Raw genomic sequence first — 16,727 nt, forward strand, 5'->3', positions numbered from 1 at the left:
GCGCGCGGCTCATGTGCTCGTCTCTCGCCTGTTCTCGACTGCTGGCCGCCATGTTTTATGAGCACGATCAGCCAACACGCTCAGCCGGGCTTAGCGGAAGAAAAACACAGTGTATCATGTTAAGTTTACACAGCACCTCATGTGTAGACGAAAAACACAGATGACTGCGTGTAAAACGAACACGTTTCGACGTGTCCGCTATGGGACAACGGTTTACACCTCTAGGCGTGTTATTTTTGCTAACAGTGTAGGAAAATCTGGGACTTTCTTCTCGAGACGTTCGCGCGCTTTGGCTTTGCCGCAACGCTTATTACAGACAACGCTTCTTATTTTGTTAGCAAGGTGTTCGTGGAAGCGTGCAAGACGCTAGGCATACGGCACAAACGGACTTCGCCATACCATCCACAGGCGAATATCACGGAAAGAGTGAACCGTAACCTGAAGCAGATGCTTGTATCGCATACAGAGGGACACAAAGACTGGGATGCGGAATTGGCAGAAATGGCATTCGCTACCCGCAAGACAATCAACCAGTCCACGGGTTTCACTCCGGCCCAACTTAACTTTGGGAAAGAGCTCGTATTTCCCCTGGGAAACGGCCTGCTTTGCACAGATCCTGCAAGCATGCCACGCACTACCACGCAGTTCGCAAAAGATCTCCGGAAGCGTTTCACGGAGAACCTGCGTGAAGCTCGAGAGAGCCTCGACGTCTCGAGACTGCAGCAGGCAAACGAGTACAACAAGGGGAGGCGGAATCTGCAGTTCAAGGTAGGAGATATGGTACTTAGGCGAACTCATCCGCTGAGTGATGCTGCTAGAGGCTTCACGGCCTCTTTAGCAAAGAGGTGGGATGGCCCCTACCGTGTTAGTAGGAAGCTCTCCAACCTGTCTTATGAGCTGGTGCTTTGTGAATCTGGTGAAGTGTGCGGGTCTATTCATGTCACCGACCTAAAAGCTTTCTATGAACACGAGGAGGTAGATGTGTCGCAGGTTCCAGATGGCGACTATCCGGACCACCTCTCGGAAGATTCCACACCGTCTCTACCGCGGTACAACTTGAGACGGCGGTGAAGAAGACCGCGAGTAACAGGAGCTCTTAAGTGCATTATGTTGATGCCCTCTCCGGTGTTTTGGGGGGGAGAAGAGAAAGTCGCCGCGCTCCCGCATGCACAGTAGGGCAGGCATCTTTCGTGTGCGCGGCCACTTATTCCTACCGCGCCATGGCCTCATGTTTTTGTTTTTTTAATTTCTAGTTCCTCGTACCAGACAGTGGCGACGCAGCTCCCATCATCAGAACCCCCCCCCCCCCCCCCCCCCACACACACACACAGCTGCATCGGTACTGTCCGGAAGTACTGACGTCGGACCCGTGCTCGCCCATCTGAGAAGACCCTTGCTGACCCAGAAGGAAGCACCCCCCCCCCCCCCCCCCAAGACCATCTAAGACGTCCTCTGTTTTCGTTCTTGGAAGGGGGGGGGGGGGGGAGATGTGTGGGCAACCTGGCGATTCCCGGCGGTTGGCCCAGGCTGCCCCTCCGACAATCATAAATGGTCATCTTGACCACGAGGGGGCCAAGGGCAACTGGCCACGGGAGCGGCGCTCCGGCGCTCATAAAAGGCCGTCGCAGCGGATGCGCCGGGGCTGTTGGGATCGCGGCGCAGGCGATAGCGGTCAATAAATGTTTACGTGTTGTTGAACCGGTGTTCTGTGTCATTCTCCGAGACGGGTAAGGGGAATCCCAGAACCTTTGGTGGGTGTCTTCTTTTTTAAAGAAGTCTTTGCGTATTGGACAGCTTTCCATCGTTACTGTCGAAAGTGGCCGTTTTATTCTTGTCGATTTCTGTTTGAAACCTGCAGGAATATCGCGTCATTTGCATCTATGCGCCGAACAATGTTGGAGAGAGTGTTGTTTTTTGATAAATTGGTTTCTTTTCTTCAAACTGATAAGTGCATCCTATTACTTGGCGATTTCAATTGTGTTTGTTGCGCTAGCGATAGGGTGCGAACGAGCGTTGATATCGACAGGAGTGTAAGTTTTCTTCAGGATACTACAGAGGAGTGCTATCTTGTTGACGTGGCAAGTTTAAAAGCCTGTCAAAATAAACTAGCGTTCACTCATTTCCAAGGTACGTCTCACGCCAGACTGGAACGAATATATATAACGTTATTGATGTTTCATATTATAAGTAGTTACAAAGTAACACCTCCCTTTTAGAAGGCAATATGAACTCCGCTTATTGGAAATATTGTATTCCGATGAAGATGATGGAAACAAGTAAAAACTTATTGTTATCCGATTAACCCAATACGCACGATGGCAATTCATATCGGAGCACAATATCCCGATATAGTATGCGGTTATTGGTATACAACAGGATATTGGAGCACAATATCCCGATATAACTTGCGCTTATTGGTCTACAACACGATATTGAAGCACAATACCCCATATAAAGCGCGGTTATTGGAATAGAATACAACATCGCGAGCATATTGGTGACCGACATGGACATACATGTACGGCCACACGATATATAAATATCGGTCGTCGATCACGGGACCGAAGGAGAATACAATATGGTATCGCGTGCATATATCTCAGAACGCGGATACCAAGTTACCAACATAAATTACGTTGGCATATCCACACGCCAATATGCGCGAGAAAGATATTGGGTGTGGGATACACACGGAACACAAACGTTCTGCGTTCCGAACACATGAACATCGATTGACAGTGCAAGTATGTACAGCTGTTAGTACGACACACAATACACACAACCTCGCACGCTTGAAATGCTAGACAACCATCGAAACATTCAGAATAACTAGCCGGAACACCCGCGACTTACCTTTTAATGAGAAAGCCCAATAACGACGTGCTCATTGGAGTGATCGTTTTCCAACAAATGTTTATTGCAGTTGTTGTAATGCAACAAAAGTTGATCGCCAAATGATAAACCCAACGTACCGGCATACAATTTGATGTTGCAACACACCATCGCAATACAACAAGAAACTATCGGTGTTGAGACACAACCACAACATCGAATACGATATTGTCACGGATGACAAGTGATGAGGCGACGAAAACTGAAGTAAACTAAACGTTTAAGGAGGGCGAACTTGTGCCCAAATTAATAAAAGAAAAAGAAAACAGAAGAAAGCAGGAGAGCGTCGCGGGCGTCGATGTCGGCGAAACCGCAGGATCGAGCGCTGCAGCGAGACTGAGTCCGGTTCGCCACGCGGCGCCCCTTATGTACATGCATGAGCTTCTGGAATAATCGGTGTAGAATGTTCGACGCGTAGAACATTCGGACCTCGAACCCGCCAACATGATTCTCGAATCTACCAGAAAACTCAATCGCAGGAATAACCAAAGGTCTGGCGCTCCCAGGGGTCGAACCCTGGCGTTTTGCGTGAGAGCCAGGTACGATAACCGTTAGGCCACGCGCGCGCTGCCTACTTGACCAGCTGCGCGCGCGGCATTACTCGCCCCTTTAAAAAGTGAATCGCCCCGATACAACACAAGACAAACAAAATAAAAAAGAACGATAAACTAAGGAGTCCTTTGGAGCACATAAGGTCCACAGTCCTATCGAGCGTAGTACGGCTTCAGGCGCACGACGTGGATGACCTCAGGTCGTGGTGGGCGGCGTGCCGATGTTCGTGTTCCGTCGGGCATCACCTCATAGTTCAGCTCGCCGAGGCGACGAAGTACCTTGTATGGTCCAAAATACCGCCTCAGCAGTTTCTCACTGGGGCCGCGGCGACGGATGGGCGTCCACACCCACACCCGGTCTCCGGGCTGGAAGTGAACGTCCCGGCGACGAAGGTTATAGCGGCGTGCGTCGACTTGCTGTTGGCCATGAATCTTGATTCTTGCCAGTTGGCGAGCTTCTTCCGCGCGTTGCGAGATCAGTTGAGCATTGTCGTTGCCATCGTCGGCCGGCACGTGAGGCAGCATGGCGTCGAGCATTGTGGTAACCGTCCGGCCGTGTACCAGTTGGAACGGTGTCATTCCCGTGGTTTCTTGCACTGCTGTGTTGTACGCAAACGTGACCTACGGCAACACCTCGTCCCATGTTTTGTGCTCTACGTCGACGTACATGGAGATCATGTCGACGGTCGTCTTGTTGAGCCGCTCTGTTGGCCCGTTGGTCTGCGGATGATAAGCGGTTGTTCGTCGATGGCTAGTATGACTGAGCCGAAGAACTTCTTGAGTCAGGTGTGCCATGAAGGGTGACCCGCGATCTGTGATCAGCACTTCAGGTGCGCCGTGTCGAAGGAGAATAGACTCGACAAAAAACTTGGCGACTTCTACCGCTGTTCCCGATGGCAGGGCTTTCGTCTCGGCGTATCGTGTAAGGTAATCGGTCGCGACGATAATCCACCGATTTCCTTGCGTCGATGTTGGGAACGGCCCAAGTAAATCCATTCCTACCTGCTGGAATGGCGTAGTCGGTGCAGGTATCGGCTGCAGGAGTCCTGCTGGCTTCGTCGGAGGCTTCTTACGTCGTTGTCACTCATGGCTCGACCGTGTGTACAGGTGGACTGTTTTCGGGAGTCTCAGCCAGTAGTACTTGTCACGAATCCAGGCGAGCGTCCTGCTGTAGCCAAGGTGTCCAGCCGTCGGGTTGTCATGGCATGCTTGAAAGATTTCTTCACGCAGGCTGGCCGGAACAACCAGCAGCCAGGCAGCGTTGCTCGTTCCGAAGTTCTTCTTGAAGAGCACGCCTCGCCGCAGAGCGAAGCTTGGCAAGTCTCGGGCCAAGACTCGCGGAACTGAGCTTCCTTGACCTTCGAGGTGGTCGATCACGGCGCGAAGTTCGGGGTCGTCTCGTTGAAGTGCTCCCATGTCGGTATCTGTAATTGCTCCGAGAAAACAGGCGTCATCATCGTCGTCGGTGGTGTCAAGAGGAGATTCGACTGGGGCCCTAGACAAACAATCGGCATCATTATGCTTGCGGCCGGACTTGTGCACAATGGTCACGTCGAATTCTTCCAGTCGAAGGCTCCAGCGAGCGAGGCTTCCTGACGGGTCCTTCAGGTTGGCGAGCCAGCAGAGAGCGTGGTGGTCCGTGACAACGCGGAACGGGATCCCATACAGGTATGGGCGGAACTTGGATAACGCCCAGACGACAGCGAGACATTCCTTCTCGGTTGTCGAGTAATTTTTCTCTGCCTTGGACAGTGCCCGGCTTGCGTAAGGGATCACCCTCTCTGCTCCGTCTTGTCTTTGGACGAGCACCGCACCTAGCCCGGCGTTGCTGGCGTCTGTATGAACTTCCGTTTCCGCTGATGGATCGAAGTGTCCGAAGATAGGGGGCGACTGGAGTCTTTCCTTCAGTTCGTTGAACGCTTGTTCTTGCTCCTCCCCCCACTGGAATTTCACGTCGTCCTTCGTCAGATGCGTAAGTGGTGCAGAAATCGTGGCAAAATTGCGAACGAAACGTGTGTAGTATGCGCACAGCCCAAGAAATCTTCGTACGGTTTTCTTGTCTGATGGCTTCGGAAATACGGCGACAGCGGATGTTTTTGCAGGGTCAGGACTTACACCTTAAGCACTCACGACATGACCCAGGAATTTGAGCTCACCGTAAGCGAACCGACATTTTGACGGTTTCAGTGTCAGTCCGGCATTCTGGATAGCCTGTAGCACGGCCCGCCAACGTCTGAGGTGCTCGTCAAAGTCGCTGGCAAATACCACGACGTCGTCGAGATAGACGAGACAACTTTGCCATTTCCAGCCGGAAAGAACGGTGTCCATTACGCGCCGGAACGTCGCCGGTGCTGTGCATAGTCCGAACGGCATCACTTTGAATTCGTACAGAGCGTCCCGAGTGAGGAAGGCAGTCTTTTCACGATCTCGATCGTCAACCTCGATCTGCCAGTACCCACTCTTCAGGTCCATTGACGAAAAGTATCGGGCGTGGCGCAGCCGGTCCAGGGTGTCGTCGATGTGTGGCAGCGGGTAGACGTCCTTTTTTGTTACAGCGTTCAGTCGGCGATAGTCCAGGCAGAATCAAAGAGTCCCGTCTTTCTTTTTCACGAGGACTACCGGTGAGGCCCACGGGCTTCTTGAGGGGTGGACAATGTCGTCATCGAGCATTTCTTGGACCTGCTTCTGGATGACTTCTCTCTCTTTCACAGAGACACGGTACGGTGACCGATGAACAGGAAGCGCGTCGTCTTCAGTAACAATTCGATGTTTCGCAACGGTCGTTTGGCGCACCTTTGACGACGTGGAGAAGCACTCAATGAACTCGGCGAGAAGGTCGCTGAGTTGTCGTCGTTGTGGGGCAGGCAGGGTTGGGTCGATGTCAAACTGCGAAGGCGGCGTTGTCTTGGGTGTCCATGAAGAGAGGTCTTCTGATGTTCCGGCGATTGCGGCTGAGTCCGGGAGTTCCTCGGCGTGACCCACGGCGGTGCCTTTCGTAAGGTGCTGGGCCTCCTGTCGGAAGTTCGTTACGAGTGCGACAGTGTGTTCGTCTTGGAGCTCCATGACGCCTCTTGCGATGCCGATCCGTCTTCCTAGAAGCAACTGGAGGCTTCCTTCGAGCAAAACGTCGCAGCAGAAAGTCTCATCAACCCCGACGGGTACGAAAACACTTGACCGCGGTGGTAGGTTCACGTGGTTTGCGAGGACTCGTACCGCGGATGACGTCGCTTTGGGTTCCTCCGGTGATGGGGCAGGTTTTCGTAGCGTCAGCCGGTTTTCTCCGAGGTCGATGACGGCGCCATAATCGCAGAGAAAGTCCATTCCGAGGATAACGTCCCTCGAACAGTCTTGCAGAACGACGAACTTGACAGGGCACGTCTCACCGTGGATCTCGACGCGAGCAGTGCACCTCCCAACCGGCGTAATGAGGTGCCCTCCGGCGGTTCGTATTTGAGGTCCATCCCACGGCGTCGTGACGTTTCGAAGGCGGCGGGAGAGCCTCCCACTCAAGGCTGAGTAGTCTGCTCCGGTGTCCACGAGTGCTGATGCGTCGTGGCCGTCGATGACGACGTTTAGGTTATTGGACACCGCTGCAGGGGCGTCGTTTCGGTCTCTGGTAGCGTTCGAGTGGGGGCCCTCCGACGTTCGTGGAGGATCTTGGCGTCGGTCGTCTTCGGCAACTCCACCTCCAGGGGTTGCCGCGCCTAGTTTCCCCGGCGTGGAGCGAGGGGCGACAGGCTTTCACGTCGTGGTCGGTGCATGGGCGAAGCTGGACGTCGGGGCGACGGCGACCGGAACTCTCGGCGGGACGCAGGCTCGGTTGACTGAGGTCGTCGCAGGTACTCGTCGATCTCCCGAGGGTGCTCACCATATGGGGGGCGCGGGTCGTTTGAATGGAATCCGCGGAGCCTGAGTCGTCGGTATGGGCATCGGCGGTACACATGGTCGGCTTCCCCGCAGTGGCAGCAGAGTGGGCGTCGGTCGGCCGTTCGCCACACGTCGGTCTTCCTCGGCGAGGGTTGCTCCTTCGGACGTCCTGGACTTGTACTTCCTGGCGTCGAGGATACTGTGGCATCGGAGGGTCTTGTCGGGGTGGCGCCGTGGCCTAGCCGTTAGCTTGCGGCGGTCGTCGGGCCATGGCGGCATAGCTCAAAGTTGGCTCCCCTGGCGTCGTCGTGTTGATCGGAACCTCAGGTTGGAAGGCTCGGTGAACTTCCTCCCGGACGACCTCGGCGAGCGACAGTGAGGACGGGCGATCCGCAGTGGGAAGTATCTTGCGGAGTTCTTCCCGGACGACTTCACGGACGATCTCTCGAAGGCTGTCGGCACCGCTGGTATTCAGGTCCAGAGGGGAAGCAGCGACAGTTGGGGCGGCAGGCGCGCCGGCGATTCGGTGGTAGTGGCTTGCTCGGGCCGTCAGTGTGCGCTCAAGGTTGGTGGCTTCCCTCACAAAAGCATCGACGGTCGTCGGGGGGTTGCGGACCAGGCCTCCGAAAATTTTGCCTTGACGCTACGCATGAGGACTCGAAGTTTCTTTTCCTCGGCGGCCTCCGGATCGGCTCGGGCACTTAGCCGCAGGACATTTTTAACAAAGCTGGTCACGCTTTCGTTGGGGCCCTGCACCCTTGTTTGAAGTAGGTCCTCTGCTCGCTGGCGGCGGTGGTGGTTAAGGAACGTCCGCTTCAGTTCGGCGATGAAGGACTCCGATGTAGTGAAGGAGGCTTCGTGGTTTTCAAACCAGTGCCTCGAGGTGCCCTCCAGCGAGAAGTACTGGTTCTGGAGGCGCTGCTCATCCGTCCATCCGTTGTGGCGAGCAACACGTTCGTAATGCTGCAGCCAGTCTTCGACATCCTCGTAGGCTTCGCCGTGAAAGGGCGTCGGAGTGCGGGAGTGACGGGCAGGATGACGAGGGATGCGGCGGTCATGGTCGGTATTTTCTTCCTCCGGTTCTCGGGCAAGAGACAAAATTCGGGGGACTGACCCCTGGTCCGACGGCTTCTTCGGGCTTCAGCGTCTTTGGCGAAGGGTAGCCTTCCGTGGCTGACCACCTCACTCGCGCGGGGTGTCTTCGTAGGGGTACGCTTAACGGGCATAAGATGGTACCCCGCCCCTTCACCAAAATGTCATAGATGACAAGTGATAAAAACTGAAGTAAACTAAACGTTTAATGGGGGCGAACTTGTGCCCAAATTAATAAAAGGAAAATAAAACAGAAGAAAGCAGGAGAGCGACGCGGGCGTCGATGTCGACGAAACCGCAGGATCGAGCGCTGGGGCGAGACAGAGTCCGGTTCGCCACGGGCCGCCCCTTATGTACAGCTGCAACGGAAAAAGAGTAGCACAAGTGACCGATGACCGGAGCGGCAAAATCGCGACACGCGGCGCTCTTGTTCCCGAACGCGCCGATAGCGAGAGTGACCGTCACGTTCCATGTCTCAACGCGGGGGCGGCCGGCAGCAGGCAGCTTATTTGAAAGCCTGCATTTTAAAAGCTATCTTATCCCTCAACTTTCTGCCGGCCACCCCCACATTGAAAAATGCAACATGACTTGCACTCTCGCTATCGGCGAGCTCGGGAACAATAGCGCCGCGTGACGCAGTTTTGCCGCTCCGGTCGTCGGTCTCTTGTGCTACACTTTTTCCGCTGCAGCTGTACATGTGAGCTTCTGGAATAATCGGCGTAGAATGTTCGACGCGTAGAACATTCGGACCTCGAACACGATTCTGGAATCTACCAGAAAACTAAATTGCAGGAATAACAAAAGGTCTGGCGCTCTCAGGAATCGAACCCTGGCTTTTTGCATGGGAGCCAGGTACGATAACCGTTAGGCCACGCGCGCTACTTGGCCAGCTGCGCGCGCGGCAATATCAATACGAAGTTACCGACAGTGAAATATACAACATCAAACACGATATACTATTTGAGGTTACCGGTGTTGGGACCGAAATCTAACGCGATACGTGGCAATGTCGGTTCGCACGATAAAATAATGAGGGTGAATAGGTTTGACCGGTCACGGGCGTGTAGTTGCATCTTACGCGCACATCTATCGATATTGACCCACCTTTCTGAGTAATCTACGTCGTACAGAAAATCCGCGACCACATGCGAGCACATTTCACCAACCACTTTTCGTCGCCTGGTTCGCGAGATTCACACACTGTATAAAAAATGACGCGAAAAATACGTGCATTTGCGCCATCAAACGATACGTTACAGCCTCGTTTTTCGAGAAGATAGTTCCCATCACCAACCCCCACTCGCGCGCGCGCCAGCTCGCGCTCCGGAAGCAGTTTGAACCTCGAACTGTTCGAACTTCGAAGGGAGCGAGCCGGCGTGCTGCCGAGCCAGCAGAGCGGCCGAGAGAGCCGCCAAGCCGAGCCGCCCAGCATGCGCAGTGCGCAGCGGGCGGGCGGCGGTCGCGCGACCCGGCTCCCGGCACCGTCGCACCGCCGGCGTGACTGGCGTTCGTCGCGGTCTGTGCTCGTGGGCATCAAGCGAAACCAACACATTTTCAATTGCTTCGAAAGGCACCTATACACGACTCTATGACTTGCAGCATTGAGTGCTTTGGTGTACGCGGATCAAAGTAAACACTGAAGGACAGAAAGGAGACGTGAAGTTTTTGAATCACGGCCTTTTTGAACGCATGTGTCCCCTGTTGAAAGCCTCTAGCTGTGCTCTGTTGCTGGCGTCATTTCGACTGCGTGTACTCCAATGTAACGTCAGTCACTGTTCACACTCAGCTAGCTTTACCATTTTGTTATCTCATGTGCGAAATAGGCGTAGATACCAGCGCCGCGTCTCTTTCGGATACTCAGCCTCTACCAAGCCCACGACTGATGCATCGCATGTACCCCGAGACATACCCGACCGACAGGTGCAAGGTCTGTCGGAGGGAGACGGCAGATCACACTCACATCTTATGGGACTGCATCGAACACCCAGAGGAAGCAAGATCAAGAACGATTCCGCCGCGGCTCGAGGCAGCTGCGAAGAGCTAATGACCAGGATCAACAGCTTTGGGCCGTCCAGCAGGTCCTCGGGGCGCTTGAAAGGCAGGGACCCGGCGAGCCGACAACAGCGAGCCGAGACCCGGGCCAAGTAACGGCAACTCCGAAGACGACGTAGGCCCTCGTCGGGGTGCGCGAGCGCCCAACTGTAGGCATAAATAAAGTTTGTTCCAATTCAATCCAATCAACCTCCAGCCCCCTTCCTTCCGGCGTGCTTTCTGCCGTGACCGTTCGACGCATTGGATTTGCGGGCTCGTCAGGCTCGTTCGAAGAGGCGATGTTTGAAGCTGACGAGTCGCCGAAGTGTTACCGGAGCTTCTCTTTAGGAAACTCTCAATCGACGCTCGGCGGCTCGGTTCTGAGCTTGTACTTTTCTCCTCCCGGGTAGACCATGAGTGCCGACGAACGAAGTTGAAAAACGCTAGCGAGTGACTTTGTGACGTCGCCCAACTGTCCTTCTATCAACGGCGCAAAGCAAATGATGTACAAAAAAACAAAACAAAAAAAAACGCGTTTTTTTATATTTTGTTGGCCATGTTTCACCTCAACGCAAAGTGAATCGCGGCTGTACGTCGGTTGACTCATTACTATGCCTAGATTGTAACGAAGCCTTTTTGGTGTGATCTTATTCTGACATCGTTATATCTCGCCTTTTCATCTTGGCTGCACACTTCTAGACGACATTCCACTCATTGCACTACTTGCCGACATGTCGCTGGTGCTTGAGACTAATTGGAAGTCACTGTTTGCTCACTCCTTGGTGCAAATATTTCATGTTCAACATCAGTTATCCGAAGGAGGCTCCATGAAACCCTGGAATTTGTTTAGAGGTACCTCTACATACCGTATTAGAGTGCTGCTTTGTGTGTTGTAGGTTCGTCAAAAACCAAACTGCACTTTGTAGTATACCCTATGCCTGTTCACTACAATTAAAGTTGCAATGAAACATTGGCCACGAGTGGTGACTCGGCCAACGTGGCCGACAAATTCCTCGCATAATTTTCTCAATGGGTCATTTTGGATGTTGAGAAAATTTTCTTGTGAATTATGAGTTATGCACATGTTTCTTCTACTTTTCAGACAGGTACTTCAGTTAGATAAACCCCAGCAAAGGCAGCAAGACAGTCTCATGGGGTCACACCAAGGATAACGGCATTCCTGCTCGAGTCTTGAGTCTTGTCACCGAACTTTACTGAACATAATGGTACATTCTCTTTCTTTAACTTTGTGGGAGCCGAGGGTGAAAGACGAGCCAGAGGGCACGTGACAGGCGGTCGGTGGAGAAGTCATGAGCTGGCGCGAGACAGTGCGTGCTGAGCGAGGCTGGAGCTGGGCAGGAACATCGGAGCCGGGCTGCCTGGCCTGGCCCATGGCGAACCCCGGAGCTGTCCACCAGCGATGTTCGAAGTCCGGACCGGTGGAAACGGCGAGTCCTGGCCATCTAGCCTAGGCCACGACGATCCCGGGGTGGTTCTGCAGCGAGGCTCGGGCAGTGATAGCCCGGGACAGCCAGCCTACGCAGCGCTGGCGTGGGAAGGACGATCCGCAGGCCTGGACACGGACTCCGACTGTGAGCTCTGATAGACAAGCGACAACAAGGGTCGGCGTGCCTGGACTGCCGGCTCTGGACGACGGACAACCGTGAGGTACAGTCAACCCATTCGCTGTCATGTCGTTGCTGTATGTCTCTCCCTGGGTGACGGACGGAGCGCATACCGATCGAGCGGCGATTATTAGTAGCTAAGCGAACTTCATAAAGAAACTCACTATAAAATGGCACATCCAACGTGGGGCCCGTTCGGTATGCCTCTGCTTCAAGTCGTCCCCAGGGAGTCTCACGGATTCGTTGAGCGGGTTGTTCACTAATGCTAACGATGCCCGTTGATACAAATATGTTGGAATTTTGGCGACTTGTCTCACAGCAGAGCTCAGCAGGTGTCTCCTCGAATCGAGTACTTAAAGGGCTCGAAGAACGAGGTTGCAGACGCGCTTTCTTGGGTACCCCAGAATAGTGATTGGCAGGAGACGGGGAGCGCGGTTAAGATGTAAGAAAGTCGTCTTCGGAGGCAGAGGAGAGTCACGACATATTTGCTGGAAGGCAGGACAACGAGTGGCAGGAGGGGAAACAGCCAGGACTCATTGCAGATTTAGGATTTAGGCTTGGGGTGATGCGGTAGGCAAGTAAGCGCTTTTCGAGGCCCGGAGTGCAGATGGGTTTTTGTCAGTGGGTGTTGGAAAGATTGGGAAGATGGCAGTTGATACCGGGAACACTGGCAGACGAGATTGTCAGCGGGTGTCGGGTAAACTGGCGGAAATTGCGGTTGGCACCGGGAACGCTGTCCGGCGAGTTAATGAGCACCATGATTTGTAACTGCTGGGTCAAGACGGCTAATTGCTTCGCGTCAGTCCAACAATCGACGAAGGGCGGAGGGACGACTCTCCCTTGAGGGAGGTCGTTCCAAGAAAGCTACGAAATGATTTATATGATTCTTTCCCGACTTCCCTCTGGCCGGTCGTGGCAGTGAAAACATGACTGTTAATAAGTTATGTCGCGTCATGACCTGGCCGGGGATGAGGCGCTAGACATTTAGGTGGCTTGTAGCTGTCCAGCTTGCCTTAAGGTGTGAACGGTTGAAGCGGGCTTGCTCGCTGAGCGTGAACGGTGGAAGCGAGCCTAAGGCACACTTCAGACGGGGCAATTTCACCTAGCAACTTAACGTCGCAACACCAGCAACACGGGCCACCTGCGTTCACACCAGGGTATTGAAACGAACCCGAACCGTGAACCGAAAACCGGAAAAAAACGTTATTTTCCCGCGAATTGGAGTTAACCCGGAACAAAATAATTTTTCTTACTCCGGAGCGGAACCGTTATGTTCTTCATGCGCTTTTCGGTTCATACGGGAAGTCAGATTGCGTGAAAAGTGCGTAGCGAAAAACACAGTAACATAAAAAGTAAACAAAAAAATGAAAGAAGAAAATATTTTCTCGCAAACCGGAGTTGAGCCGGACCGAAATAATTATTTTTTTCGATCGTGGGCAAAACTGAACAATTATTTTTTCGGTGTATAAAGTTTTCACTTAACGGTAGTCTTCATAATTTATAAAGTTCGTCTCGAGAACTTAAACGAAATGAGCATAGTAACTATAAATTCTCCGGGATTTCTGGTGTTATGTATTTCTTTAAGAAATGCCCACTTTCGTACAAACCTTTTCTTGTGGACCAAAAATGGCTCGTCAAAGAAAGTTTAACACTAGTACATAGCCAATTCGTACGTCAGCCAAACTGACCAATTAATGAGCCTGTTTGGTGTCAAAACGGTGAGTTGGGCTAGTTGGTTTTTCATCTCTAACTAAACGCAAAAAAGCACAAAAAGAGGTATAGACAACAGTCATTGTGTGGTCTATCCCTCTCTCTGTCCTTGTTTTTTTTTTCTGTTTCTTGTCTTTAATTTTGCACAGTTGTGTGCAATTTACTTTAAACGCCTTGGTTTCATTGTACAACTAATTGAATAAGAAAGCCATACAAAGGCCGATGAATATTTTAGAACCTCCACCAGTTGTCAAACTGTGGCGCATCACTAGCTCGTTCGTTCCATACACTGATGGGAGTCTTTGCGTTCTATATGTAACACTTTAATAAAATATCTATAGCTTATATTTTTCTGTCGTCAACTGTTTTTGTAGCATAAGAGTACGCACCGCTGCCGCTTCAAACTTCTCCAATTTGTTCGAGTTGCTTGTCTGTTTCGAGCCGAACATGATCCCAGAAATTCGTGTTGATCTGGGGAATTCTAGGGAACAACCCGCCAGCAACCTCAAAAGTTGCCCCGTCTGAAGTGGGCGTTAGTAAACTGAAATCAAGGGCAGTGGAGCTTTTAATTCAAACCCACGTGGAGAATTTTTGTTGCCTTTTTTAGTACACATACATATATACATACATATACATATATATATATATATATATATATATATATATACATGATTTTTTTAGAGTTTTAACGTATAGACGGATAATTTACACACTAATTCACATTCAGAAGTGCTTTTATTCACATTCCGTGGCTCCCTAGTGTTTGCCATTGGTTTTTGGTGAGCTATTGCGACCTCTGCAAAGGGAGGGGCATCTCCCACTCTTTGCAGGCTGTAAAGCTGTAGCGCACAGCTCTAGCAGGTCGCATCTCGCACACTGGCTCCATCACGAAGCATAGGTGCTGCATGAGTCGCACCACACCGTAAGGCCATATACCAGGGGTGGCCAGGCTGACCAAGCCTAAGAGCCCCAAACCAAACCACAAGACTTCCAAGAGCCGCATGGAAGAGGAAAGGCAGAAAATGGGGGGAGGGGGGGGGGGGCAAACTTTTGTCCCGAGCGATAAACGAAACTCGAACTACTTTCAATCTATCCGAGTCAAAATCAGTCCGCTGTACGTAAGGTAGCGGGAGCACAAGACTACCAAACCGCAACTTGTCTTTCGATTTAAAACGCGTTCCATTCCTTTTTTTTTTGGGGGGGGGGGGGGGGGGGGGGTGGGGGGGGGGAAGTGCTCGTGTGACCGGGAGGAAGGCGAGGGAGTGTGCTTGTGTGTGTGAAGCGGGGGGGGGGGGGTAGTGGAGGGAGCCGCGAGCCGCACTTTAACACGCGAAGAGCCGCATGCGGCTCGCGAGCCGCAGCTTGGCCACCCTTGCCGTAAACGGTCGGGTCACAGCACCTGGGACCATTCGTCACTGCACTCAGGTATGGTGTGGTGGCATGGTCGGGGCATGAAGCAGGGGTACAACATAGAAATGCTAATTTTCATCACATTTGAAACACATTTTTATTACTTTTGTATTGAGTTGTCAGCCTTTTAAAGGTGAGGAAGCAAACAGCAGCGAGAGCAAGAAAACAATTGAGAGCCATTCTTACTGAGAATCTATTACGAGCACTAGGAAGCCGCGGAGCATAATTAGAACACTTCTAAAGTTGAATTGGCATATAAATTGTGCTAGTGCCTCAAAAATTGAAAAAAAAAAAATTAGATATCATTAATACATGTAAAAATATACACCAGGAGGACCTAAACCAGAACTACACAGTCTGTAAGTTTGAAATTCGACACCTTAAACCACTCGGCCACCACCCACATTTATTTCCAGGTCGTTCATTGAGGTATATAAATTTTGTTTGCAGCTGTCGGCTGCAAGAGAGATTGCCTTATTTTCATTTACTTTACTTTTTTCACCAAATATGGCAAGTGACCAAGAATAGAACCTCATTTGTCGGCCAAGGCACTGTGCTTGCATCAAGGCAAACTAGTTTGTCTTGCTGGGCTCATATTCTGTTTCATCACCCGTTTAGGATTCTGTTGTCGCTCATCAAAAGAAAAAAAAAAACTGACTAAGTGTGATTTATTCCGGTGTGCAGGTACCCTTGGCAGTGAACTCTGCTAAGTGGGGCAAAATATATATCATACTTTTTTTAGCAAATATGCATTGTTTTAGCAAAATGAGCTACACTATTTGACTAAGGTGAAACAAAACGAGCCTCTCTACCTGGGTCTGTTTCCATCTCTCGCAGACACTATTTCTTGCTTTTTGTGGTTTGTATCAGACTCTTGTGTCTCTGTCCGGCCAAAGCATCTGTGTTAGAATAAGACTGGGTTTTTTAGGATATGTGCAGGTATTCTTCGCAGCAAATGGCTGCCAATCAGGAACACGAGTTTGTTGTTGGCCACCAAGAGCAAGTATTTTCAAGGTGAGCTATTGCCCGCCTATATGAGTTTTGTGTTTAATTCCTCTTGGATGCCAGTTCCTATGTGTAGTGGTCTTGAATTAGTATTTTGTTGTCTCTCTTGTGTAAAAACACCCAAGTTTAATTAAGACCGGGTTCTGTCTTATACATGCAGGTCTTGGTGGCAAGCACCAGCCAACCAAGGCCAGAAGTTTGCTCTTTGCCGCTCATCGCAAGTGTTTTCAAGGTGAGTGATTGATTCCTATCTGAGTTGTGTGTTTCATTCCTCGCAGACACTCTATTTCCTGTCTTTATAGTGGTCTTGTGTCAGGCTTTTGTGTCTCTGTCCGGCCAAAGCATCTGGATTAGACTAAGACTGGGTTCCTTAGGATATGTGCAGGTATTCTTTGCCGCAAATTGCTGCCAATCAGGAACACCAGTTTGTTCTCGGCCACCAAGAGCAAGTATTTTCAAGGCGACCTATTGCCCGCCTGTATGAGTTTTGTGCTTCATTCCTCTTGGATGTCATTTCCTATGTGTAGTGGTCTTGCATTAGTAT

This window comes from Ixodes scapularis, unplaced genomic scaffold (genome assembly GCF_016920785.2).
Source record: "Ixodes scapularis isolate PalLabHiFi unplaced genomic scaffold, ASM1692078v2 PGA_scaffold7__128_contigs__length_106722199, whole genome shotgun sequence".
Taxonomy (NCBI): Eukaryota; Metazoa; Arthropoda; class Arachnida; order Ixodida; family Ixodidae; genus Ixodes; species Ixodes scapularis.